The 21,934-nt window shown below is 37.5% G+C and overlaps 1 protein-coding gene across 2 annotated transcripts in view; it reads left to right on the top strand.

The window, feature by feature from the left end:
• RAP1A (RAP1A, member of RAS oncogene family) overlaps positions 1-21,934 on the top strand; it is an 83,452-nt gene that overhangs the window by 38,772 nt on the left and 22,746 nt on the right. The window contains exon 1 of one of the 2 annotated variants that reach the window (XM_070785920.1): positions 7,464-7,531. The exons of the other annotated variant lie outside the window; for it this stretch is intronic. The gene's annotated coding sequence lies outside the window, so the exon portion shown is untranslated. Of the gene's footprint in view, positions 1-7,463; positions 7,532-21,934 lie in introns of those variants that run through there. 2 annotated transcript variants of the gene reach the window in all.

Genomic DNA, 21,934 nt, shown 5'->3' with positions numbered 1-21,934 from the left:
GTGGAGTCATACAGTATTTGTCCTTTCGTGACTGGCTTATTTCACTTATTATAGCCTCAAAATTGATCCATGTTGTAGCAGGTATCACAGTTTCATTTAAAGCTGAATAATAGTCCATTGTATGTACATACAATTGTTTGTTGTTGTTTAGTTGCTAAGCCGTGTTCGACTTTTGTGACTCCATGGACTGTAGCCCACTAGGCTCCTCTGTCCATGGAATTTCCCAAGCAAGAATACGGGAGTGGGTTGCCATTTCTTTCTTCAGGGGATCTTCCTGAACCAGGGATCCATCTGGGGTCTCCTGCATACGCAGGCAGATTCTTTACCTCTGAGCCACCAGGGAAGCCCCATGAACATACGACATTTTGTTTATCCATTCATCTATTGATGGACACTTGGGTTGTTTGCACTTTTGTCCTATTGTGAATAATACTGTTGTAAACATGAGTATACTACAAATATGTGGTTGAATCCCTGCTTTCAGGTCTCTTAGGTCTATACCCAGAAGTGGAATTGCTGGATTATATGGTAATTGTATTTTTAATTTTTTTGAGGAATTGCCATACCTTTTTCCACATTCCCACCAGCAGTGCACAAAGATTGTAATTTCTCCACATCCTCACCAAGACTTGTTTTCTGGTTTCTTCATTTGTTTTGTTTTTGTAATAGCCATCCTAATGAATATAAAGCAGTATTTCATTATGGTTTTGATTTACGTTTCCATGAAAGGTAAATGAGCCTTTTCATGAGCCTCTTGAAAGTGAAAGAGAAGAATGGAGAAGTTGACTTAAAAGTCAACATTCAGAAAACTAAGATCATGGCATCTGGTCCCATCACTTCATGGCAAATAGATGGGGGAAACAATGACAGACTATTTCCCTGGGCTCCAAAATCACTGCAGATGGTGACTGCAGCCATGAAATTAAAAGACGCTAGTTTTGGAAGAAAAGTTATGACCAACCTAGACAGCTTATTAAAAAGTAGAGACATCACTTTGCCAACAAAGGTCAGTCTAGTCAAAGCTATGGTTTTTCCAGTAGTCATGTATGGATGTGAGAGTTGGACTATAAAGATAGCTGAGCACTGAAGATGCTTTTGAACTGTGGTGTTGGAGAAGACTTTTGAGAGTCCCTTGGACTGCAAGGAGATCCACCCAGTCCATCCTAAAGGAGATCAGTCCTGGGTGTTCATTGGAAGGACTGATGCTAAAGCTGAAGCTCCAATACTTTGGCCACCTGATGCTAAGAACCAATTAATTTGAAAAGATCCTGATGCTGGGAAAGATTGAAGGCAGAAGGAGAAGGGGACGATGGAAGATGAGATGGTTGGATGGTATCACTGACTCAATGGACATGAGTTTGAGTAAAAACTGGGAGTTGGTGATGAACAGGGAGGCCTGGTGTGCTGCAGTCCATGGGGTCGCAGAGTCGGACATGACTGAGTGACTGAACTGAATAAAGCAATGTTGAGTATCTTTACATGTATATATTATCCATCCGTGTATCATCTTTGGAGAAGTGTCTATTCAAGTCCCTTCCCCATTTTGTTTGGGCTTTTTTTGTTGTTGTTCAGTTTCAGCAGTTTTTATTTTGAATATTAAGCCCTTATCAGATATATGATTTGCAAGTACTTTCTTCCAGGTAGCCATTTTAAAGTGTTGGTTGTGTCTCTTTATGCACAGAAGTTTTAAATTTTGATGTAGTCCAATTCATCAGTTTTTGCTTTTGTTGTCTGTACTTCTGATGTCATATCCAAAAAATAATTGCCAAATCCAGTGTCATGAAACTTTCCCCTTTATTTTCTTCTAAGAGTTTTATAGTTTCGCTTTTACCTTTAGGTCTTTGATCTGTTTTGAATTAATTTTCATATATAGTGTAAGGCCAGAGTCCAATTAATTCTTTTGCATGTGAATATCTAGTTTTCCCAATACATATGTTGAAAAGACTGCCTTTTCCTCATTGGATGGTATTAATACCTTTGTCAAAATTCATTTGATCATTTATATAAGGGTTTATTTCTGGGCTACAAATTTTGATATGTTATATTTATTTTCATTTGTTTAGTATTTTAATTCTGTTCTAATTTCCTTTTTGATTTCTTCCTTGAATCAAGGATTATTTAGAGATATGTTATAATTTTTGGATATTTGGGGATTTTCTTGATGTCTTTCTATTATTGATTCCACTCTGGTCAGAAAAAATACTTTGTGTGACTTAAATTTCTTTTAATTTACTGAGACTTATTTATAGTCTAGATTATGGGGTCTGTCTTTCCCCCGCCTCCCTACTAGCACATGAGATCCTGGTTCCCCTGACCAGGGATCAAACCCACGCTGACCCTCTGCATTGCAAGTGCCGAATCTTAACCACTAGATCACCAGGGAAGTCCCACATGGTCTATCTATTTAAATGTTCCATATGCCCTTATAAATAATATATATCTTGTTGTTCATGAGGTATTGTAAAGTTATCAGTCAGGTCCAATTGATTGGCAGTGTTGTTCCGTTCAGCCATGTCCTTACTGTTTTCTGCTGCTGTATCTGCCAATTACTAATAAAGGGGTGTTAGCCTCTCCAGCTGTAATGGTAGATTCATCTGTTTTCCTTGCTCTTTGGTCAGTTTTTGCCTCATGTATTTTGACACTGTTGTTGGGCACATACACATTCATTCATTCATTCATTCATGAAAGTCGCTCAGTTGTGTCTGACTCTTTATGACCCCCATGGACTACACAGTCCGTGGAATTCTACAGGACAGAATACTGGAGTGGGTAACCTTTCCCTTCTCCAGGGGATCTTCCCAACCCAGGGATCAAACCCAGGTCTCCTGCATTGCAGGCGGGTTCTTTACCAGCTGAGCCACAAGAGAAGCCCTTGAGGACTGCTATATCTTGGAGAAGTGACCACTTTATCATTATGGATACTAATATACATTATACATTCCTCTCTTTATCCCTGATAATTTTCCTTGCTCGTAAGTCAGCTTGCTCTGAACTTAATATGGCTACTCCAGCTTTCTTTTGATTAGTATTAGCAGAGTATATTTTGCTCCACCTCTTTATTTTTAATCTGTGTCTTTACATTCAAAGTGGGTTTCTTGATCTACTCTGACACCTCTTTGTTTTAATTGGTGTATTTAGACTTTTGACTAATGATTTTAATGTAGCTGGATTAATAGCTACCATAGGTGTGACTGTTTTCTGTTCATTGCCCTTGTTTCTTGTCTTCTACTCTTTTTCTGCTACCTTCTGGTTTTAATTGAGCATTTTTTATTTCTCTTCTCTTACCATATCAGTTACACTTTTTTTTAGTGATTGCCCATGAATTTGAAATGTACATTTATAACTAATCCAAGTCTAGTTTCAGGTAACACTATACTACCTCACAGGTAATACAGGCACTTTATAACAGTTATTTCCAGTTCCTAAAATCCCTTATAACATTGCTGTCATTCATTTATCCATCAGCTGTAATCATCTAATTCATTACTGCTGTTATTTCAAATTATTATCTGTTAGATCAGTTAAGAACAAGAAAAATAAAAAATTTAATTTTACCTTCATATATTCTTATTTGGTTTCAAGTTTCTGGCTTAAATTATTTCTCTTCTTTTCAAGAACTTCTATTAACATTTGTTACAGAGCAGATATATAAAACAACAGATTCCCCTGAAATTTTGTTTGAGAAAGTCTGTATTTCTCTGTCATTTGAAATATCATTTTGCTGGATTTACAGAATTGTAGCTTTGTGGGGGTTTTTTCTTTCAATGCTTAAACATTTCACTTTTTTCTTCTCATTTTTGTGTATTTCTGAAGAGGCATCTCATGTAATTCTCATCCTTGCTCCTCTAGAAGTTGTGTTTTCCCCCCTCTGGCTTCTTCAACATTTTCTCTTTGTCTTTGATTTTCTGCAGTTTGAATATATTCCTAGGTGTAGATTTTTTGGTGTTTATCCTGCTTGATGTTCTCTGTTTGGTATCTGTCTTCTGTTAATTGTTTAGTAGCTTTTTTCTTCCTAACTCTTCACTCCTTTTAGGCCCTGTATTTAAATGTATCTGGAAGATAACTAATTCTTACCACTTCCACTGGTCCATGTTGCCATCTTCTGGGTTTCATTTGCCTTCAAATAGTTCTCCCTGCTTTTGCCCTTGATCTCCTCCTTCCTTTCACCACACAACAGATTAGAGAAATCTGTCTAAAATTTCAGTGGGAACTTGTCATCCTTTGATCAGAACTATCCTGTGACTTACCTTGTCATACCAAGTAAAAGCCACTGTCCTTATGGCCTGAAAGCCCATATTTAGCTGTTTCATCTCTTACCTTACCTCCTACTAATCCTCTCATCATTGCCCTCCAATTAGGGTGCCCTCCTTTCTCTATAGATGTCACCAGGCATCTCAAGACTTTGCCATTTCCTTCAGATGTCCACATGACTCTCTTCTTTACCATTGCGTTTAGGTCTTTACTCGAATATCACTTTTTTCATACTACAAATCTTCATGCCCTGTGAACTCCCTGTACCCCCTTTCATGCTTTATTTTTCTCCAGAATAGTTTACCAGCTGACCACTGTCTGTCAGGAGAGAGCATGGCACAGTGGAGAAAATGGTATAAAGCCAGTTCGGCTGGAGCATGTAGAGTGAAGAGGGAGCACATTGTGAGATAACGCTAGTGTGGGAATTAGGGACCAAACTCTGGCAGACTCTTGCAGGCCATGTCAACATATTTTGACTTTATCCTAAAGGGTGGTGGCAGATCACTAAAGTATCTTAACCGGAGGGATTTGGGAGGAGGGTCACTAACATGATGAAATATGTCTTTTTTATAAAGATCATTCTATTTTCACTGTGGGAGGAAGAGTGGAGAGGGGAAAATTGGATGTGAAGAGACTCGATAAGAGGCTATTGCAGTGATCTAGGTATAAACCTATGGTAGCTTAATCTGTTAGGGTTTTCATGGCCATACAAAAAAAGAATGTTTGGAACTGATTCTTACCATGAATTCCATTTATAAACCTAGGTGGTTCAGCAGTTCATAACTCTTAATTGCTAAATTAGGATCTCCCATTTATAGAATCCCCATTTGGTTCCATTACAAGAAAATGAAATCTCTCACCCAGTGTTACTCTTCTTCAATATAAAAATCCTAGAAACTAAAAATCAATATTTATGTATTTTTTTTCAGAGTCTACTAAATTTTTTATTAAAATGGAGATTCCTAGGTAATAATTTGGCAAGGACTTTTGGGGGTAGACTTTCTCAATTTAATGTAAAAAAACTTCTTTGAAATCTTGCATTTGTCTCAAATTATATTCCAATTTTGCATGTAATTTTACCTCCAATTTGGGTCTTGGTGGGAATAGTACACTCAAGAATCATTGCTGCTTCCACTTTATCCCTTTTATATGAAAGCTTAGCATTTGACACTACTGGTAAAAAAGCATATTGACATATTTAGAGCAATGATTTTTATTTTATGTATTTTTTGTGTATTTCTTAGCATTATACACAAAACACAATATCCCCTGATTAAGTTTAGTTCTTATTTAATGGTCCGTTTTTAGACCTGATCAAATTGATTGTCTCGTGAAAGCAAGCTTTAAATAATTTCCTTATTATATTCTTCTGAACTCCTCTTATCTCAAATATAAAGAAGTTGGTTAGGACTAAGACTGTCCTCAACAGGAAATTTTGAAGACAAAGGTGTCTGTGTGTGTGTTATTTCTTGTCACAGAGCCAATGCTCTGCCCACAGGAACCTTCAGAGTTTCTGCAAATCAGAAATTCATGACAACCTGGCCATGCTAAGATAGATTTGAAGTTCTTAAAGCAAACAGACTAGTAAATTAGAATCTGAGCAGTGGTTTTCTCATGTGGCAGTGTTTTCATCAAACCAAAATGTTGATACTGTGTTTTTACTTTAGGAGGGGAAAGCATTTAACTTCTCCCATGTTTTAAGCATTTTGTACCTACTTAAAATATGTTATTTTGTTTAATTATCAGGAACCAGTATCTTAATCCAGCTTTGTTTCCCTAATAAGGAAATTGTATATTAACAAATAACTTTCCCAGGCTCACACAGGGATCCAGATATGCCAGGGGTTTCTTTTGATCAGGGGTTCTTAGTTTGGGTTCCTTTGTCGCCTCTTCTCTCTGTGTGCTAACAGTTTTCAGAGAACTGATGACCCTTCAATTCAATAAAGTTCAGAATCAGTAAATTTTATTATGCTGCCTCCTGATTTGGGGTTCCTAATCTGACAGTGCTGTGCACTCTTGTGTTGCATTACCTTTCCACAGTTCTTTTCCAAATACCAGTAACTCTAATTACAGTAGTAAAGCAGTGAAGTAGTAGTAAAGTGTAGTAGTTGTTTTTTAGCCAGGCACTGTGCTAAGTGCTATATATATGATTTATCTGACTTGGTGTTCACAACAGTGTTGCGGAACTATGTCCCCTTACTTTAAGGCTAACCCTCTCTGTGTCTCAAATTCCAGCCCCATTCTTTGTTTTCCTGACTGGACTTCCTGCTCCAATTTCTCAATCCTTTGTTCCTACCTACACACTTCTCATAGAAGTTGGGAGATTTTTTTTTTTTTTAATCTTTTTTTCCCTCGAATTATCTGTTGAAAAACCTTAAGTGGCTTTCTTCCTCTGATAGGGAAATTTCAGGTCTTTTATCTTACAGGGTCTTTGGTAGCTTGCTAGCCTAATCACTGTTTAAACCACATATGTACTCATTCTTTCCCCCTAGCTTTATCCCAGCTGTTCATTGTAAATGCTCAAACCACCTGGACTCTTTTAAAATAATTTTTTTATTAGGCTTTTCATTATCTTGAATCTACACCTTTTTTTCCCATGAAATTCCATATCTGTAGTGAATTCCTACCCCAACCCCTTCCCCTTTGTTGCTTTCAAGAAATGTATGTAAGGCATACAGTAAAAATCTTTCCTTGTCCCCTAATTCCTCAGTTTCCTTCCAGAGGTATTCCATGTATTTACAAGTATCTATGCACATATAAGAGTAGAGGTGATTTAGCGTTTTAGAGTGTGAACTTGGGATCCAGGCTGCCAAAGTTTGAAGTGTGGATTCTCTTACTGGATGTGTGGTTTGGGCAAATTATAGTACCTACCTCATTAAGACTTTTGTGAGGATTTTTCATGGTAGTGCCTGGCATGTGGTAAGTTCTCAGTAAATATATGCTGTTAATATTGTTTTGTTGTTGTTATGTAACAAAGCAGAATACATTGGAAAGAGAATGGCATTTACTGTCAGGATAAGTTTGAATAGAGCTTCCTAGTTACTTTGCACGTAAGTCGTTAACTCAAGTTAAACCTTAGATGGTTTCCTTATCTTTATAGTGGGGGAAATCATATACAGTTTTGATATGGTAAACTAAAACATAAAGAGCTTTGTACATGATAAAATGCTCTATAGAGGTTATTGGTCACATCGTTTTACTTTCCCTTCTAGGAGAGATCACAACATTTCTGTTGGTTTTAAGAAGTGAAGTCTCTAAAGATTTCAGAAATTTGTGACAGGTATGCTGTTTTGCTCTAGAAATTATTTTAAATTCATGTGCATGCATGCTAAGTCACTTTAGTCATGTCCAATTCTTTGCAGCCCTATGGACTGTAGCTCACCAGGCTCCTCTGTCCATGGGATTCTCCAGACGAGATACTGGAGTTGCCATGCCCTGCTCCAGGGGGTCTTCCTGACCCATGAATCGAACCCAGGTCTCTTATGTCTCCTGCATTGACAGGCAGATTCTTTACCACTAGCGCCACCTGGGAAGCCTCTTTAAATTCATGTTTTTTTTTTTTTTTTAATTTGCTATGACTTGCTTTAGTGTTAGTCTTAAATTTTCAGATTATGGTTATGTAATTTATATGGCAGTGCCCTTAAGGGAATAACATTAGAGTAAATATCTCTATTTATGGAAATGTCAAGATTCTGACATCAGGATTCTATAACTGATATACTTAGCATAGATTAGTAAAGTTAACTTAGTAAGACTTATCTTTTAAAGAAAAATCTTTTGGGGGCAACATAGAAAGTATTAGTCACTGCCTATAAAATTTTCTTCATGGTTTACAAATGTTTTATTTGCCTGTAATGATAACAGTTGCTGAAGAATATTCATCTAAGTAGATTATACTACATATAAAAAGCGGTCCACTCTGATGTACTTTATGATGATTTACTCTGTTGCTAAAAGAAGATAGGTATTCCCTCCTTTTTTTTTTTTTTTTAGGGAATATTTTTGGATAGAGTGATAGTCTCCCATATTCTGTTTAATAGTGTCATTCCCAGATTCTTCGTAGTCAGTGTTCTAGTCAGAGTTTAGTAAATAGTAGAGCAGGATTCTAGTCAGGCAATATGGATCCTAAGTTCAGACTTCTGAACATTTCACCATAATGCTGTGAGAAGGAGAATGACTATGAACAATTACCAATGGCTTTGAGAAAAAATGAATAAAAGAACTTTTGGAAATGAAAAATACAAATACAAGTTTTAAATTCAATAGATAGGTTTAACAATAGATTAGGGAATTCATGAGCTGGAAGATGACCTGAAAAATAAATTAAGCAAAATGCAGAGACACAGATAAAGCATATGTAAGAGAAGAAAAGAGAATTTGAAAATTGGGGCAGAGATTGCTAAATTCCCTTGATTTCTTTTTCCATCTGAGTAATCACTATTAGTCGGAAGCTTTGCTCTCCAGCTATAGCTTCCATCTCAGTGTCTTTCTGACTGTGTGTCAGTTTCAGCAATTTGGATGCAAGTAGAAGTTCTGCTTTCTGGTTTATGCCTGTAAGAAGAGAGATGCGCCAGCTCCATCCTCTTCCTTCCCATAGACTGGAATGTGGGCATGGTAGTGGACTGTTTAGCTCTGTGGCACAGGGCAGTACTCTAAGGATGACAGAGCAACAAGATACAAGAGCTCAGCTCTCAGACTGCTGAGCTGCCAAACCAGTCCTGAACTGTCCCTTTCTACTGTCACGTGAGAGAGGAAAAAAATTTGAATTTTGTTTAAGCCATAGTAGAATCTCTTACTGTATCAGCCCAGTCTCATATTAACCTTAACCAATACAAGAAAAGCATAAGATCTAACAGTTATCAAAGCAGAATACAGATGTGAAGAAAAGTCGAGTAGAAATAATATTTGAAGAGTTTATAATTGAGAATTTCTAAAATTTCAAAAAGGCATAAATTCAAGAAGTGTATCCTAAACAGGAGAGGAAAAAACAATACCTAAACATGTCATAGTTAAATTTGCACAAAATCAGGAATAGTCTGAAGGAGAAGACACATTACCTTCAAAAGATCTACTATTAGACTAGTTTATTAAAAGGAAAAATTGAAACTGAAACCAAAAGAAAAGAATAACTATGGTGTGCTGAGAATAAATAACTATTAAAGTTAAAATATCTTTTAAGAATGTAGGTACATAAAGTTTTCAGAAAAATTAAAATGTTTTACCACCAGTAGAATATCATTAAGAGAAATTCTAAAAGATACACTTTGGGTAGAAGAAAGAGATCCCAGATTGAGGCTCTGAGATACTCATTGGAAAAGAAGAAAGGCTGAAAATGAAAGAGCCAGGCATTCAATCTAAATTAGAAAAAGGACAGAATAAAGAAAAGAAGGAAATAATAGACATAAAAGTAGATATTAAAGAAATATAAAAGAAGCCAACAATGAAGAGTCAACAGAGCCAAAGTTGATTTTTAGAAAAAGACTAATAGAATTAACAGATCTACTAGGATGCATCAGAAGAGAGACCATAATAAAAGAGATGTAACTACAGATGCTACAAAGATTATTGTAAACGAAACATGTATACTTACTAACACATTTTTTAAGGAATAACTTCAAATGGTAGATTATTGCATTTGTTGCATACTAGTATTAAGTCTTTCAAGACCACTGGTCAAATTTGCCAGAAATTTTACTCTAGATAAAGTAATATGGTTGGATTAAACATTTTAATCCTTTACTTTGAATTTGTAGAGAATATCAAGGGTACAACGAATGGAATAATTGTCTCAGTCATAATTTATTAAAAATTTTAGTAAAAACTTGTTTGGGGATAATTGATGAATGAGTTTCTTTTAGAATGGTAGTATTTATGATCCTTTTTAATATATAAAGAAGGAAGTGTCATTTAGTAAAGAAATGTACTGTGTCAAGTCGCTTCAGTCCCACTCTTTGTGAGATATTGTGACCCTGTGACCTGTAGCCACCAGGCCCCTCTGTCCACGGGACTCTCCAGGCAAGAATACTGGAGTGGATTGGCATGCCCTCCTTCAGGGGGTCTTCTTGACCCGGGGATTGAACCCATGTCTCTTATGTCTCCTGTATTGGCAGGCAGATTCTTTACCACTAGCACCACCTGGGAAGCCCTCAAAGAAATGTAAGAACCTGAGAAGCAGTGGAGACATTGTGCTTTTAAAAGCTTTTCTTCTTTTAAGTTTTCGATGCTGGTTCAAAAAAGTAATGACACAGTACTGAAAATGATCTGTAGTGTTTTCTTTCTTTCTCTTTAAAAAAATATTGTCACCAGCCCTGTAGTTCATATTCACACTGTTCAATTGATTTAGACAGTGTACTTAAAAAAGATGCTGACTTATAGGGACAACTTCCTTATTTTCTGGAGGAGCAGTAGAAATAATAGTGGTCAGGGAGCTCACCTCAGTGCTCTGTGATGACCTAGAAGGGATAGGAGGCTCAGGAGGGAGGGAATATATGTAAGCATATAGCTGATTCTCATTGTTCTACAGCAGAAACCAGCACAGCATTGTAAGGCAAGTATACTCCAATTAAAAATATATATACATATATATATATTTATATATGCTGCTGCTGCTGCTAAGTCACTTCAGTCGTGTCCAACTCTGCGAGACCCTGTAGACGGCAGCCCACCAGGCTCCCCCGTCCCTGGGATTCTCCAGGCAAGAACACTGGAGTGGGTTGCCATTTCCTTCTCCAGTGCATGAAAGTGAAAAGTGAAAGTGAAGTCACTCAGTCGGGTCTGACTCTTAGCGACCCCATGGACTGCAGCCCACCAGGCTCCCCTGTCCATGGGATTTTCCAGGCAAGAGTACTGGAGTGGGGTGCCATTGCCTTCTCCATATTTTTTTATATATGTGTGTGTGTGTGTGTGTGTGTGTGTGTGTAAACACACACACAAATAATTTGAGTTTAATTCCCAGCTTAAACTGGAAGCTTTCCCAAACGTTAGAATTCTAGCTTCTCTTGAAAATTTGTGAGATATGATAATATTGGAACTGCATTCCTTTGTGGTGTTGGGGAAAATAAAACCATAGACTAAAGAAAAGAAGAATTAGTGGTGGTAACCTCTGTAGATAGGCACTTTGAAGCACACCAACACATAACAAAGTCCTAGACTGATAGACATCTGCAGGCCTAGAGAGCAGCTGGTACAGATTACAGCAAGCTCCAGGAAGGATTTTGACGGCAGCAGGGGAGAGAAGGGTATGATATTGATAGATTATCTGGCAAGTTTGGGTAGAAAATGTTGGTAGACAATTCCAGAATAAACACATATTATATGAAAAAGGAAATGTAATCTTAGTATATTCTTTTGCTCTGTGTTAAGAGAGCTAGAATTCTCACCTACCATAATAGCAATATCTAAAACTAAAAATCAAGAGATAGGAGTATAAATATCTTACTCAGAAGTATGGAGAACACTCAGAGAAAGAACTAGAAGTTGGAAATAGGTTAAGGTTTAGAGCTTCCCTGATGGCTCAGATGGTAAAGAATCTGGGTGCAATGTGAGAGACCCAGGTTCGATCCCTGGGTCGGGAAGATCTCCTGGAGAAGGAAATGGCAACCCACTCCAGTATTCTTGCCTGGAAAATCACATGGACAGAGGAGCCTGGCAGGCTCCAGTCCATGGGGTCACAAAGAGTTCTGCATGGCTGAATGACTAACACACAGATGCACGCACACACACAAGGAGATACAGTGACTGCTCTTTTTATTATAAGCCTTTTCATAATGCCTGCTAATAGTACTAATTAGCATATATTACTTTTAAGAGAATGTAAGACCTAAAGCCGGGAGAAATGTCAATAACCTCAGATATGCAGATGACACCACCCTTATGGCAGAAAGTGAAGACGAACTAAAAAGCCTCTTGATGAAAGTGAAAGAGGAGAGTGAAAAAGTTGGCTTAAAGCTCAACATTCAGAAAACGAAGATCACGGCATCTGGTCCCATCACTTCATGGGAAATAGATGGGGAAACAGTGAAAACAGTGTCAGACTTTATTTTTCTAGGCTCCAAAATCACTGCAAATGGTGATTGCAGCCATGAAATTAAGAGACACTCCTTGTAAGGAAATTTATGACCAACCTAGATAGTATATTGAAAAGCAGAGACATTACTTTGCCAACAAAGGTTCGTCTAGTCAAGGCTATGGTTTTTCCAGTGGTCATGTATGGATGTGAGAGTCGGACTGTGAAGAAAGCTGAGTGCCGAAGAATTGATGCTTTTGAGCTGTGGTGTTGGAGAAGACTCTTGAGAGTTCCTTGGACTGCAAGGAGATCCAACCAGTCCATTCTAAAGGAGATATCAGTCCTGGGTGTTCATTGGAAGGACTGATGCTAAAGCTGAAACTCCAGTACTTTGGCCACCTCATGCGAAGAGTTGACTCATTGGAAAAGACTCTAATGCTGGCAGGGATTGGGGGCAGGAGGAGAAGGAGATGACAGAGGATGAGATGGCTGGATGGCATCACCGACTCGATTGGCATGAGTTTGAGTGAACTCCGAGAGTTGGTGATGGACAGGGAGGCCTGGCATGCTGCAGTTCATGGGGTCACAAAGAGTCGGAGACGACTGAGTGACTGAACTGAACTAAACTGAAGACCTAAAACTTTTGCAGAGGAAACAGAATGAATACAGATTTTGAAACCATCATTTGAAAAAGGAATAGGACTGCTTATTGAAAAAGAGGTTATGGTTGGGGAAATAGCTGTCCTCAAATATTTGAAGGAGCATAGCCTGGGAGAGTTCTCTTTATAATGTTTAGCATCAGAGGCAGGGGCCCAACAAGTAGCCACTACAGAGAAACAGCAATGTAAAATTATCCAGAAATGGAATGTACTCTGTTTAGTGAGTATAGAGTTCAAAGGAACAGATGACTGTATCTAGAGATGTTTTTAGAGTGAATTGCCACAAAAGAAACGCTTACTGTAGTTCAGGCATTCTGTTGTTAAATACTGAATTCAGTATTGCTAAAATACTGAATTCAGTATTTAACAAGAAAAGACAAAGCCAGCTAGTAATATAGCATGCTAGAAGATTTGCTACATGCAAGAAAAGTGTATTGTTTTCTAAGTTTGTCATCATAATCTGCATAGAATAAAGTTGTATCATTTGTGGTTTGCAGAATTAGGATTTAGGATTTCTTTTTATTGGGATTACTGATTTATTTTGTCTTATTCCTATACTCTTTTCTTTACCTTTCTTTTGTGTTGTTTAGTTTTCACTTTGTGATTCTGGCACTGGTCAAGTTTTCTGTGCTTGTTTTTCCTCTAGTGATTTTTAAGTTATATGTGATTTAGTTATTGATATTATATTTTTCATGCTTTATTTATATTTTTTCAGTATATGGAAAAAGAGAGGCTCAGTATCTTTATGCTCTTCCCAAGAAGAGAAAGACTTTTAACATGCCTTCCTTTCTGTCTTCTCCCAAACTAAAAGGTTGAGATAATCACAGTTTTATTTTCAGATTTTTGTACTTATTTTACAGTGATAATCAAATACTTAGCTATAATTTTTGCTGATATATATTTTTATTATCATTTAGCTCTGATCCTTTACTTTCCATCTGATTTCTTCTTTGACCTGTATATTATTTAGGATTGTGTTAACTTAAAAACATTTGGAGATTATATAATTATATTTTTGTATTGGTTCCTAATTTAATTGCATTATGGTCAGAATGTACACTTTGTATGATTTCAGTCCTTTGAAATTTGTTTAAACCTGATTTATGGCCCAGTATTGTCTGTTCTAATAAATGATCCATATGCAATTTAGAAAAATGTGTAATTTGCAGTTGCTGGGTTTGGGGTGTGGTGTTTTATATATGTCATCTGAATTAAGTTGATTCATTATTTGGTCAAATCCTTAATATATCCTTACTGACTTTGTCTTCCTTTTCTCTCAGTTATTGAATTTGTTAAAATCTAATCCTGATTTTTTGTTTGACTAGTTTTCCCTTTGGTTCTGTTAACTTTTGCTATATATATGTTTTGTTTTGCATTTTAATTTTCATTTTTCCTATTGAATATGTACTCATGTAATTAATGATATTTAGGTTATCCATTATTTTCAGTTTGTCCGTCTGTTCTTTGTTCTTTTGTTTTTTCCTTTCTACCTCCTGTTTTTAGTAGTCAAACCATTCAAATTATTGTGGCTTAAGACAGTAACCAGGCTTCCCGGATAGCTCAGTTGGTCAAGAATCCACCTGCAATGTAGGAGACCCTGGTTTGATTCCTTTATTGGGAAGATCCACTGGAGAAGGGACAGGCTACCCACTCCGGTATTCAATGGCCTTCCCTGTGGCTCAGCTGGTAAAGAATCTGACCTGGGTTTGATTCCTGGCTTGGGAAGATCCCCTGGAGAAGGGAAAGGCTCCCCACTCCAGTATTCAGGCCTAGAGAATTCTAGTCCACGGGATCACAAAGAGACAGGATGGAGCGGCTTTCACTTCAAGACAGTAACCATTTATTATCGTCCATAGTTTCTTGAGTATGGAATTAGGGAATGACTCATCTAGGAAGATCTGGCCCAAGGTCTCTCCTCTGAGTGATGCAGTCAAATGGTGGCTGTCTGGAATTATCTTCTTTGTTGATAGGTCTCACAGCTGGGGCTCCTCTGGCAGCTCTGTCCATCTCTATGGTTTTTCCAAAGTGGCCACTTCAGGGCAGCCTTTTAACTCTGGGCCCAAAGGCATGACTTCAGACTTCAAATAGAGATCCAGGAGGAATTTCTCGCACCCTTTCTAGCTTCAGAAGTCATACAACACCACTTCTGCATAATTTAATTTTTAATTTTTTTTTTTTTTACAATGTATTTATTTACTTTTTGGCTGCACTGGGTCTTCATTGCTTTGCATGGGCTTTCTCTAGTTGCAGCAAGCATGGGTGCTTCTCATTGTTATGGAGCACAGGCTGTAGGAGTGTGAGCTTCAATAGTTTCGGCTTGAGGGCTCTGGAGCACACATTCAGTAGTTGTGTCTGGGCGTAGTTGCTCGAGGCATGTGGGATCATCCCAGACCTGGGATCAAATTCTTGTGCTCTGCATTGGTAGGCGGATTCTGAACCACTGGACTGCCAGGCAAGTCACTCCAGGGTCTTTTATGTAGATTTAATAGCTTCACGGTTTTCTTTAAGGATATTACATTTATTTTACAGTGTTTTATAGATCCTCTTAATTCTGTTTTCTTTGGCTTTTGTTCTGCTGCTTGTTGAATTTATTGCCTTTTGTCAGATTTTACTCAAATCAGTGACTAATTGTCTACTCTTTTTGAGAGTTCCGGCTTGCCTTTTCTATTTCCAGGAGCTTATCTTCTTTCATTTGGTAAGGGGTAAGAAAGTACTGTTGAGCTGAGTTACCTGGTTTTAGAATGTGAAGACTAATTTATAAACTTCATTTGTAAGTATATTATGTCTGATTATTTTATCCCCATATATATCCTCCCCCCAAAGTACTAGTCTTGAGAAAAACAAGAGGAGAAAGTATCAAGGAAGATAATCTCTCAGTGGGATAGTACTATGACTTCATGTTACAGAAACGATTGACTTTCCACTATGATGTATTATGAGGAACGTTGTTTTTTATTTTAGAAAGTTAAGTCTTACCATCATTTCCATATTACTTACCACCATCCCCACCCATCCCCAGTATTTTGTGGTCAGTTGTCAGATTTAAAATATTCACAGCTTCTGTAAATATTTAAATATAACCAACAGTATAACTGCTTGTTAAAAAGTTTCAGTGTTCCTTAATGTAAAACACTTTTTATCCAAAATTTCTTGTCACAACTAAATTTCCTTTAATGAATTTTGTTTCATAACTTCAGTTGTACAGGAGAAATCATTTCATCTTGTAATTAGTTTAAATATTTAAAAACAGTAAAAGCAGGTCTATTTGTATCACAGGGAAAATCATTAAGTTATTTTGTGAAATTTAGAAGTAGTTTTACTGAAGTTTGAAGCATGAAAAAATTGTTATATTATAACTTGGGCCATAGTGTTAGGGATTCAAGATTGACTTAAAATGTAAGCATAGTGTAATGTTTATTCTTATCCTCCTTATTTGTCGGCGAGTCTTAACCAGAGTGAGAAATTTTCTGGTGCTGTGTTGGGAGTGCAGGGCACAGGAGATTTCCATAAAAAGGCATGGGATTTGCTTGGAAGAACGTAGTGGTTTTCTAACTTGGCAGTAATAAGTTAGAACTAACCCCTTTTAAAAAGAAAATATTCATCTACATTATTCCTCATTGGTATTTGTATGTGATTCCTTATCTGAGCTATATTATTATTGTATTTGCATGTGTGCATATGTGTATACATTTATAATCCATGGTACTTGTTTGGTGTAAAGAAAACGATTTTCTGTGCTTACAAAACACGTGAAAAATAACTTTGTAAGTTGACTGTCTTGCTCCTCAAGTTGAGGAACGGGGGCCAAATATTTTGTTGTTATAGAATACCCAAAATAATTTGGCCACGTCTGAGTGCGTTTCCCCAAATGCTATTGCCCTAGGAGGCAATTTGGGAAGCATAAATGAGCCTTGCTATATTAGGATTCCCTCTAAAAAGATACACATTTTTGGATAAGAGAGATGATGAATTTGCTTCTTATTAAAATGACAGTAATCCCCAGACTGAGAATCACTGGGAGCCTGGAAAGGGGGTTAGGGATATGGGGATCTGTCTCTTGTGTTTAATAGTTAGCTTTTTTGCACCCCATAGAAATGAAAGGACTACTTGGTACAGATAAGAGTTAATAGGATTACTAGTATCCAGCACAAACATCTCCCACCTCGTTTATTCCTCAGGTTCCTATTCATCTAGATAGTAAAATGTGGTTGTTTCTCAGAGTTCAGTTCTTAGCTTTCTTCTGTTTTCACTGAATTAATAAATTCTCCTTGTTTGATCTCATCTGCTATGGTTTCAACTACTACCCTCTTTTGTAACACCCACTCCTAAGTCCTTATTGGTTTCTACTGAGCTTCCAGACTTGGTCTGTCAGTTGTTTACCTGCTTTTCCTGTAAGCATCTCAAACTTAATTTTTGGCAGAAAGATTTAACTTTCTTTTTAAATCTTCTTTTATATTTCCTATCTTAATTGGAGGAGGTGTGCCACCAGCCCCCTAAATTGCCCAAGATAGATACCTGAGAATTATCCTGACTGTTCTTCAATCCTCTTAATAAAAGCCTCAGTAATAACCTCTAATCAGCTATGGAGTCTTGTCAGTTTTACCTTCAGAAAAACACTGCCCGCCTTCAGCTGTAGAGCTACTCTACAGGCCTGTGTCATTTCCCACCTGAGCTGTTACAGTAGCTTCCTGCTATTCTATCTCTGATCTCTCTTTTCCTTTGATCTCCCTTATATACTGTATCAGTTTTCTATATTATAATTATATAATATTTGTGTATACATTACTTTTAAAAAAAAATCATTGTTTTCTCCTCATTGCTTACTAGATAAAAAGTACTCTTAACATGGCAAATGCTTTTGTAAGCATAACCCAGTCTCCATACCTGACTTCAATTTCCATACCTTATTTTTAAACCCTGTGTTTTACTCATGCTGAGCTATGCAGTATTCCCTGAATCTTCTGTATTTAATAGTTTGGAGTATTTGTTCACCTGTTTCCTCTGCTTAGAATGCCCTTCACTACATACCTATAACATTCCTCTTTAGCTTTTCACTTAGCTTTTATGTCAGTTCAGTTCAGTTCAGTCGCTCAGTCGTGTCCGACTCTTTGCAACCCCACGAATCGCAGCACGCCAGGCCTCCCTGTCCATCACCAACTCCCAGAGTTCACTCAGACTCTCGTCCATCAAGTCAGTGATGCCATCCAGCCATCTCATCTTCTGTCGTCCCCTTCTCCTCCTGCCCCTCTTCTCTGTTCCTCCATCCTTCCCCAACCCTTTAGTCTTGTCTCTATAGTAACTTTGTTTGCAACTATATTGTAGTTTTTTGTGTTTTTTTTTTTCCCCTCTGTGAGCTCTTTGAGGAAGGAAACAGATATTTTTGTTTTTTGTCCCTGGTATCTAGTCCATATTAACAGACCTGTTACCTGGGAGATATTTTAAAAATATTTGATTCAGAACAAAGCTATTCTTGCTGTCATGTCTGTTACATAGTCTACTAATTTATCCTTACCATGTTGCTTTGTTCCAGCCACTATAACAAATTATCATAGTCTGTGTGGCTTAAACAACAGATTTATTTCTCACTGTTCTGGAGGCTGAGAAGTCCAAGATCAGTGCCCTAGCAGATTAGGTGTTTGGTAAGGACCCACTTCCTGGCTTGTATTTGGTTGTCTTGTATCCTCACATGGGAGAGGGCAGAGAGAAGCAAGCTCTCAGCCTCTTTCAAGGGTATAATCCCATACATGAGGGCTCTGCCCTTATGACCTCATATAATCCTAATTATCTCCCAAAGGTCCCACCTCTTAATACCATCATATTGTGGGGAGAGCTTTAATATAAGAATTTTCAGGGGGCATATTCGGTTTCTAACAGTATGTATATATATATAACTGTTTGGGGGCTTCCCTGGTGACTCAGACAGTAAAGAATCTGCCTGCAGTCCAGGAGACCCAGGTTTAATTCATGGGTTGGGATTATCCCCTGGAGAAGGGAATGGCAACCCACTCCAGTATTCTTGCCTGGAGAATTCCATGGAGAGAGGAGCCTGGTGGGCTACAGTCCATGGGGTTGCAAAGAGTCAGACATGACTGATACTTTGACTTTCACATATAACTGTTAGTCTGAGAAATTTCTTCCCTCTTTCCCATTGAATTTCCTAAATTAATTCTATTGAGCTATAATTTACATGTAATAAAATGCACCTATTTTAAATATACAGTTCAGTAAGTTTCGATAAATCTGTATACCCATGTAACTACCATCATGATCAAGATAGAGCTCATTTCCTTCACCCTGAAAAGTTCCCTTATGCTCCTTTGTGGTCATCACTCCTGCCCTATCACCACTGGTCCCACGTAGCTTTTTGGCACTATAACTGAGTTTCGTATTTGGAATTTTATGTAAGTGGAATCATACAATATTCACTGTCTCATATTTGGCTGATTTTGCTGAGCATGTTTTTCAGATTCATCTACATTACTGCATCTGTCAGTAGTTTCTTTTTATTAGTAGTATTCCATTGATTGGATATGCCACCATTTACCCATTCACCTCTTGATGTATACTTGTATTGTTTCTGGATTTTGGCTAGTATGAGCACCAAGAGTTGAAGTTCTTCCCCCCCACCGCCCCCCCCCCCCCCCAAGCTTGACTTGTTGAAAAGACTTTTACACACTGAGTTTTTTTAGCCCCTGTATTAATGATCTATTCTTGTGTAACAGATGAACCCAAACCTTATTGTCTTAAAACAACAGTAATTATTTATTGTCCCTCACTTTCTAAGGATTAGAGATTCGGGAGTAGCTTGACTGGAAGAGTCTGGCTTATGGTCTCTTGAGGCTACAATTATCTGAATTAAAGCTTGACTATAAGACAGGCTTCAAAGGCGGCTGGCTCACATAGTTGACAAATGGGTCAGAGGCCTCTTAGAATGGCTGATTGTCCTCATGACATGGTGGTGGTTTCCCTCAAAGGGAGTGATCCCAGAGACAATGGTCCAAGCAATGCCTTTTAGATGATAATCTTGGAAGTCAGATATTGTCTGCCATTTTCTGTTGGTCACATAACCAATCTTGAGTAAGCGTGGGAAGAAACTACACAAGGATATGAATACGAGAGGGAACAACACAAATCAGGACTACCAAGAGGCCAGGATCACTGGAGAGCATCTGAGAGGATGGGTACCACAGTCCCTTTTGTAAAAAATGAATGGAATGTATGTCCATGGTTTTAATTCTGGACTTGATTTGATTCTACTGCTCTATGTTTGTCCTTAGGCTAATACAACACTGTCTTTATTATTGTAGTTTTATAGTATGTCTTGAAATCAGGTAGTATAAGATGTTTTCTTTTTTTCCCCAAAACTGTGGTGGCTATTCTTATTTATATTTTCATATAAATGAAGTCATCTTGTCAGTTTCTACAAAAAGATTGTGATTGTGATCACATTGAATCTGTATATCAATTTGAGGAGACTTGATATCTTAACAATGATATGGACATATCTTATGGCATAGCTCTATAATCATTAAGTCCTTAACCAGACACATTTTGTAGTTTTAATACAGAAGTCTTGCACACATTTTGTTACACTTACCTAAGTATTTCTTATTGGATACTAATATAAATGGTATTTAAAAAATTTCATTTCCAGTTCTTTTCCAGTATATGGAAATATAATTGCCTTTTTTTGTATCAACCTTTTATCCTGAAGCCTTGCTAAATTCACTTCTTAGTCTGGTAGCTTTTTTTTTTTTTTGCATATTCCTTTTAGGATTTTGTACATATAGAATCATGTCAGCCTGTGAAAATAAGTTTCATTTCTTCCTTTTGCATAGGCTTATAGGCTTAAAACCTCCTATGGACTTTGCAGGTAGCACAGTGGTAAAGAATCCACCTGCCAATCAGGAGACTCAAGAGACACAGTTTGATCCCTGGATCAGGAAGATCCTGTGGAGGAGGGCATGGTAACCTGCTCCAGTATTCTTGCCTTGAAAAATGCCATGGACAGAGGAGCTTGGCAGGCAGCAGTCCAGGAGGAGGCAGAGAGTCAGACACAACTGAGCACACGCACAGAGCCTCCTGTATATAGCTTAGTACTGTTGGACGGAAGTGGTGAGCGTGAACATATTGGTAGAAGAAAAAGAGAAAAACGTAGTACCAATAGATGCAGGAAAAGATTGGGAAAAAAAATCTAGCATCCATTCCTGAGAACCCATATAAAAAAGAGTATAGCAAATAGTATAAAGAAATCTGAAACCAAAATGTTTGAGAACACTGACTAGAGTAACCTAAAATGCTAACTGCTTAGAATAGGTAGGGAGTCATAATCTAGAGTCCCCAGCACTTGTACAGAAAAAAAAAAGATACATCTTTATTTTTTACTAACCTCTAAATGTTAGTAAGGTTAGTAAATCAACCCTGAATAATCGTTGGAAGGACTGATGCTAGAGCTCCAGTACTTTGGCCACCTGATGTGAAGAGCCAACTCATTGGAAAAGACCCTGATGCTGGGAAAGATTGAGGGCAGGAGGAGAAGGGGGCAACAGAGGATGAGATGATTGGATGGCATCATTGACTCAGTGGACATGAGTCTGAGCAAACTCCAGGAGATGGCGAAGGACGGGGAAGTGTGGCGTGCTGCAGTCTGTGCGGTTGCAAAGAGTCAGAGGACTTAACAGTAACAGCAACCTCTAAATGAAATTTAGTGTTTGTTTCTATTTTGGATGCAGGCAACAAACCACAGTGGTAATGTTAGTGCCAACTGTGACTTTGTCACTAGTAAATGTTACTTTTAACTTTTCTTGTATTTGTTTGTTTCTTGAGGATAACATATAATTAGGTCTTGCTTTTTTTTATCTTGCCTTTGAATTTGAATGTTGGAATATTAGAATAGATGATTTACATTTAATGTAATGATGTGGTTGCCTTTTAATTCTATCCTGTTTTGTATTTCTCCCATCTCGTCTGTGCTTTTTTGTTTGCTTGTATTTTTCCTGCTGTTTTGTGGATGAATTAA

The sequence above is a fragment of the Bos indicus genome, chromosome 3, assembly GCF_029378745.1.
Source record: "Bos indicus isolate NIAB-ARS_2022 breed Sahiwal x Tharparkar chromosome 3, NIAB-ARS_B.indTharparkar_mat_pri_1.0, whole genome shotgun sequence".
NCBI classification, from domain to species: Eukaryota; Metazoa; Chordata; class Mammalia; order Artiodactyla; family Bovidae; genus Bos; species Bos indicus.
This window is presented reverse-complemented; position numbering and strand designations above follow the sequence as displayed.